Below are 7236 nucleotides of genomic sequence, written 5' to 3' on the forward strand. Positions count from 1 at the left end.
TACAGCCATATAACTAGGCCACCAGGGGCTGTCTTAAGCATATCCAGCGCCGTAGTGCAAAACTCCCTCCGGCGCCCCGCCACCCATTTCCCAGAGTTTTTTAGGGAGGACGGTGCTGCTGGCTGGGCTGGAAGAGGCGGGCAGCGGCTGGAGGGTGGCTCCGCCAGCAGGGAAGAGGCAGAGGCTGGACGCGGCACCTCCTGGCTCAGATGGCTGCTTCATGCCGCAGTGGCCACCGCAGACAGAGGCTCCAGGCGTGGCACTGCTTCGGCATGGCATGGCATGGCAGAGGCGGGCGAGGGCGGCGAGCTGATGCCAGGAGGCGCCGTGTCCAGCCTCCGACTCTTCCCTGGCGCCCCCCAGAACTTGGTGCCCTGGCACCCTGCGCCACTTGCCTCTATGGGTAAGACGCCCCTACTAGTAACCTATTTTTTTGCTAGTTTCTTGGGTCACCACACATCAGAACCGAGAGCCCTGCTCATTCCAGCCAGCCCAGCATCCTCTCTACTACAGTGACCAGCATCTTTTTCAACCCATGGACCACTTTCCGTTCCTGAGCAACCTTCTGATGGCTACATGGCGTCAGAGGCAAAAGTGAGAAGAGCAACAAATGCATATTTTACTTGCACACATATTTCTGTCCTCCATCCAGACCGATAAGAGGCATTATCTCAAGGACACATTCCAGCCAGGGGCATACTTAGGGGTTGGGCAGGCTGGTGTCCTCCAAGGGTGCAGGCTCAGAGGGGTGCATCAACCTTACAGGACCTCTCCCCAGTCAGCCAGCAGCCCTGTTAGAAATATGAGCAAGGCTCAGAGGGAAGAAAGAGCCTAGGTACGCTTCTGGTCACTAGTGGCACACAAAAGGCGAAAGGCAATGAAAAGCAAACTATTAGTGTTTCTGCACCATGGTCCCCCCTGGCTTTGGAGGTCCAGATACATCTCCTTGCCAAGGGTGCAAGGGAGCCTAGGTATACCTTTGTTTCCAGCCAGGCAAAAAATACTAAAGCACTTGGGGTGTGAAGGAGGTCCAGTGAGGGGCGATGCTTGGGAAAAGTTCCAAAAGATAAAGATTTGAGCCTTCCCACTCCTGAAAGTCCCCACATGAGCTGGAATGTTTCCAGAAAGTTCACAACCAGGGCATCAAGGCAACAGCTCTTCCCCGCTGTTTTCCCCACAACTGGTTAAAAGTAGTAACCTTTTCCTTTTTGTTCTTCAAGGTGCAGTTACTGTGCCCAATGCCTAATTCAGCTATTGACTATTGGCAGGGTGAACAGTTGCTAGCAAGCTTTTTGCACAAGCACCTGATCTGGAACTGTCTATCTGAACAGCAAGAATTTGGAATTGCCCCACCAGTTCCCTTGCAGACCTACAAACACTTAACAGTGCCAGTTTTAGAACTAGCAGCCTGCTCTTGCCTTACTTAAAAGTAGAGGTGTCTGTGCCCTCCTTTATATATAGTCACTCTAGCAGGAAGTGAAAGATTTTTCAGAGCATAGGCAGAAACTGTGTGAAAAGGGAAATGGAGACTCTTTCTTTATGAGCAATGTGAATGGCCCACTTAAGCAATCTGAGCAATGTCTACTGTACAGGAAAAGCAGGAATTTGCACCTAGTTAACAATAGGCATGCTGAGCCTATTTTTGCTCTGACATTTCCAGCTGACTCTGCCATGCACAAGTGCTATATGTGACTCCTTTCAAACAGTAGGCACAGCTGACATGAATGACCCTGGTTTTAGTGTCCTATACCTTCTCAGTTGCTGAAGAATGCTGGGAGGTCACAGGAAGTAACAGTGGCCCACGGACAAGGCTAATCCTTACATGCTGCTTCCCATTCCTGTTCAGGAACCATGAAAGGAATGTTACCGTTCTTATTGTTGGCCCATTAGCTCAGCAAATATTTATTTGAATGGTAGCATTTGGGGGATGCTGACTCTTGTCACAAAATGTTAGCCAGTTCTGTCTGAGCACCTACAAATAAAACTTATTTAGATATACAAGACCTGCAAGAATGAATAAAAAAGGTTGGCGTGTGGAGTGCAGCTGTTCAAAGTGTCCAGCCAGTCATGCCCTCTTCAGGATACTCCATTCCATTCTATTACACACAAACTTTCCGCTTAGGGGTTTGTTTATTATTATTATTTTGTACTTCTGAAAACTTGCCTATTGAACATTAGGCAGGCACCAAAGCTATATATTGTTTTAGATGCCTACTAAGACTTCTGTTTATTCCAGCAAGCCCACCCAGACATGTAATATAGTTATGTATACGTACTTGTTTTTAAAATTTTGCTGATTTGCTCTGTGTATTATTGATAGTTCTTTTATATATAACACAGGAAGCCGTTATGAAGCAATGGATCAACTGTTGTATCAAATGTTACCAATATGACTTTGTCATGTCAGTCCCAAGATTATCAATAATATAGTCACAAAAACCAATATAAGCATGCTTTGAATTCCATTACTGAAGTTAGATCACACCTGAAATCTAAAAAAAGTTGTTTAGTGATGACTGTTAGGAGCTGCTGATATCAGGTTAAACTTGTTTTTGTTCCAAACTCAGGCTTTTGTTAGTTATTTGAAAGGATTGCTTGATACTGTAAGAAAGAAGCATTTGTGCAAAGTGTGATTTTTAGCCAGGAAAGCTTCACACATGCACTCAGAAGCTTATTTATTTTTTGTCTGCATGGTACACTTGTAAGAGCGGTATGACGCATGTGCAATTGGATTAATCATGCATATTTTTAGAATACCTTTCCATCTAGAGATTGGTCTGAGGGTACGTTATGTTGTTACATTGCATAAGCTGTCTGATGCAGAAAGATCACAGAGTTTTCTTAGCCCAAATATCTTGGTTTTCTTTTTTGAAGTCAAGCTTTGGTAACTCTGCCTATGTCCTTTTAGCTTAGTCTAGTGGAACTACATTAATTTACATAACCGAGGGAAGCATGCAGTGGTTGCCTTCACACATCACCACGATAATGGTTTGCTGCCAATCTGCAAAGCACTCTTGCTTGCTTGCTGCCAGCTAGTGAGCAGGAGCAATAAACCACTATAAAACCAAAAATCTGAATCCAAGGTTTGGTCTTGGCTTACCAGTCATGGTTTGTGAATGAGTGTCTCCACTTTAGAAATATATATATATTGTCCAGTAGCACCTTAGAGACCAACTAAGTTTGTTCTTGGTATGAGCTTTCGTGTTCATGCACAATTCTTCACACCTACCTGAATCGTCTTCAGCTACCTACCTGAATCTGTCTCCACTTTAATCCAGGATGTGTGGAATGGCGAGCTGCTTCCTTTTGTGTGTGTTAGCCTTGCTTTTGTGCCTGCTGCTTCTCCCATTGTGTGGTGTGTTGCATTTAGGTCAGTAAACCGACAGGGCATCTTTGGCTACGGGTGTCCTTGTGGAGCTAGTGGTACATTCTCCTAACTGAAAATAAAGTGTGCAAGTGCACGCACAGTTGGACACCGCTGGCTTTTCTTCCCATGTGCTTGGGTGCATGTGACATAAAACCTTTCCTTGGTAGGAGAAAGACATAGTGGTGGGGCACCATTCCATAGTTCACCTCAGGTCACAAAGTGTGTTGGGCTGACTCAGGGTTAATCCCATTCCCTAGGAAGGAGGAGCAAAACTGGAGCAATCTGAGCACAGGTTGAAACGTTACCTTTCTATTGAGGCTTTTGCTGGTTATTGATGCCAACCATTCATTGTAAAAACAATTCTGACTATCAATTGTGCTTGTTTAATTTATAATATTTTAATGCATTCTGTTGTATTAAGGTTGTGAAAAGTATGAGATGTTTGCCTAAGAGACACTATATAAATACTTTTTATAAATAAATACGCTATATAAATACTTTTTATAAATATTTTTTAATGAATAACTTGGAAGGCCCTCCAGACGTTGTTTGATGCCAGCTCACATCAGCCTCAGCCAACAACAGGTGTGATCGGTATGGTGGTGCAACAACATCTAGAGAGAAACAGACTCCCCATCCTTGAGCTACAGGGACATTTGTCAGGGCAAACAAGGCACAATTTTATGAAACAAAGTCTATGATGTATCAAGATGGATCAAACTCAAACAAATAACAGGACCATGAAAAGGTCAGAAGCAAATCTGAACGACCGGGAGGAGGAATTACCATCAATGTCAATAAAGGGCAGCTTGTGGAGAAACAGGAAATTGTTCAGAAAAGAGAGCACCAATACTCAGCATTTTGTAATCTTTAACCTGGGAGGGGAAATCTGTGGCCCTCCAAACATTGCTGAAACTAAACTCCCATAATCTTTGATCACTTACCATGTTGGCTGGGGTTGATGGGAGAAACACACATTCCTCATTCCTCCTTTGCACAGATGTTTCCTAATGCTCCCCTTCAATTTAAGGCTTAGGATGAGGTTCAATTTAGTTGAAATAGGAAGGAGAGAGGAAAGACTTGTCTGTTGGTTATACTACAGAGCACTTAATCACCTCTCAGCCCACACCCCTTGGAGATGAAAAAGTGCATTCAGATTTGGCCCACTTAGCACCACAGTGAAAATGCTGACAGGCAGAATGAAGGACTGGCATATTTTTCTCCCTTCCCTGAAGCCCAGCCTTCAAAACAAACAAAGGCATACTTTGCCCAGCTTGGTTGCTATAGTGAATCCATGGAAACAGCTGCACCCCTTAGATGCAGGCAGAAACTGAAAGCTGCCGCTGTAGCATGCCATCAGAAACCTACTGCTGCCTGCCTGACACTCTGACCACATGCATCTTTTGTTGTTGTTTAGTCGTTTAGTCATGTCTGACTCTTCATGACCCCATGGACCAGAGCATACTCCTGTGTTCCACTGCCTCCCGCAGTTTGGTCAAACACATGCTAGTAGCTTCGAGAACATTGTCCCACCATCCCGTTCTCTGTCGTCCCCTTCTCCTTGTGCCCTCCTTCTTTCCCAACATCAGGGTCTTTTCCAGGGAGTCTTCTCTTCTCATGAGGTAGCCAAAGTATTGGAGCCTCAGCTTCAGGATCTGTCCTTCCAGAGGGCACTCAGGACTGATTTCCTTAAGAATGGAGAGGTTTGATCTTCTTGCAGTCCATGGGACTCTCAAGAGTCTCCTCCAGCACCATAATTCAAAAGCATCAATTCTTCGGCGATCAGCCTTCTTTATGGTCCAGCTCTCACTTCCATACATCACTACTGGGAAAACCATAGCTTTAACTATATGGACCTTTGTTGGCAAGGTGATGTCTCTGCTTTTTAAGATGCTGTCTAGGTTTGTCATCGCTTTTCTCCCAAGAAGGAGGCATCTTTTAATTTTGTGACTACTGTCACCATCTGCAGTGATCATGGACATGCATATTTTGTTGTTGTTGTTGTTTAGTCATTTAGTCGTGTCTGACTCTTCGTGACCCCATGGACCAGAGCACGCCAGGCACTCCTGTCTTCCACTGCCTCCCGCATGCATCTTTACTCTAAAGCAAATCTTGCTGAACTCTGTGGTGCTTGCTCCCAGGTAAATGTCCATCAGAATGCATCTGTAGTGGGTGGCACATTTACACAGATGGACTGAGAGCTGCTCCTGGTCTTGTGTTCATATGGATTTCAGGCCACTGATGGGAAAGATAAGCTTGGGTGCAGGTTACCTGCATCATTACAACAACCAATAAACCCTGATTTTGTTTATTCACCTGCTGTGGCCATTAGGTAAAGGTAAAGGTACCCCTGCCCATACGGGCCAGTTGTGTCCGACTCTAGGGTTGTGCGCCCATCTCACTTAAGAGGCCGGGGGCCAGTGCTGTCCGAAGACACTTCCGGGTCACGTGGCCAGCGTGATGAAGCTGCTCTGGCGAGCCAGCACCAGCGCAGGACACGGAAACGCCGTTTACCTTCCCGCTAGAAGGCGGTACCTATTTATCTACTTGCACTTGGGGGTGCTTTTGAACTGCTAGGTGGGCAGGAGCTGGGACCGAAGACGGGAGCTCACCCCGCCACGGGGATTCGAACCGCCGACCATGTGATTGGCAAGTCCTAGGCACTGAGGTTTTACCCACAGCGCCACCCGTGTCCCTTGCTTTGGCCATTAGCTGATCCTAAAAGCAAACAAGGTCTTAACACTTCTGCTTTTGTTTTGTTCTCACTCTGCATTTCCCAGGCTTTCCATGTGGAATGCAGTTTTAATGACACTGCAAAATGTCAACCAGCTGGGAGTGTTCTGCCCTTGGTCTTTACTACTCATTTGGTGTCTTGTTACGTAAATATTACACAAACCCCTTGACAACTAGCAATCTTCAGCAAAGGACTGGGTGGGTTAGTTCGACTCAAGATGCAAAAGGCAGCTGTCACACAACCCCAATCATTTAAGCTCCCTGGTCAATTTCAAAACCTCCCTTGTTTGTAGAAGGCTATCATTTTTCAACGCAGATTGTAAGTAAAGAGTGCCATCTACTGGCTCTGTCTAACATTTCCCAGAAATCAGGAATAAGTATATACACCGGCAGGCACAGCTTCTTCTTCCAGATTGTCATGTGAACTTTGGCCCTAAGATATGTTAAAAGGCAATAATGATGTGCATTGATTTTTGAACAAGTGTTCTATATTTCCCATATTTGGAGAGATAAATTGCTTTTCTGAAAAAAACCCCGGTTTGTATGAACAACGTTTTGCTCCAACAGTCTGTAAAGCAATCTGAGCTCACAGGCAAGCCTGTCAAATTCAGGGTTTTCTTAATTTCTCAGTTTATGAATTCTAAATTCAGTTCTCCACATTTCTGTATCAATTTGCATTTTTAAAAAATGGCCTAATGAAAATTGTCCATATTTTTGTTCAAATTATACACTTTGTATGCAGTTTTACCTAATATACACATTTTTGTAAAGCAATGTTATGCCATTTTCACTCATATATGTATTTATATGAACTGTTTATACTAGTATATGCATTTTTATACACATTACTTGGCTAGAGAGTTTGGATAAGCGTGCACTTTGAAGGATGACTGCATTTCAGTTTGTATATTGTTTCTTAAAGTGTGGATCTGGTATTATGAAGATGATGTATAGATGGTATTTGACTCCTGTAAAATTAGCAAAGATGTATCATAATTGTGATAATACATGTTGGAAATGTAAAGAAAAGGAAGGAACATTCTTTCATATGTGGTGGACCTGCCCCAAGGTGAAAGACATCTGGGAAAAGATTTATAATGAATTGAAAAAAATGTTGAAATATACATTTATAAAGA

At 44.2% G+C, this 7236-nt stretch overlaps 1 long non-coding RNA gene across 1 annotated transcript; it reads right to left on the minus strand.

Moving 5' to 3' along the window:
• Nucleotides 1–772: 772 nt before the first annotated feature.
• Nucleotides 773–4824, minus strand: LOC309377834. The gene is made up of 4 exons (XR_014171708.1): nt 4312–4824; nt 3249–3437; nt 908–2004; nt 773–791 (listed from the first exon to the last, which is right to left on the minus strand). It is a non-coding gene; the product is annotated as an uncharacterized lncRNA (long non-coding RNA).
• Between the last annotated feature and the right edge of the window lie 2412 nt (nt 4825–7236).

Source organism: Podarcis melisellensis (genome assembly GCF_964234715.1).
Source record: "Podarcis melisellensis genome assembly, chromosome: 9".
In the NCBI taxonomy this organism is placed as follows: Eukaryota; Metazoa; Chordata; class Lepidosauria; order Squamata; family Lacertidae; genus Podarcis; species Podarcis melisellensis.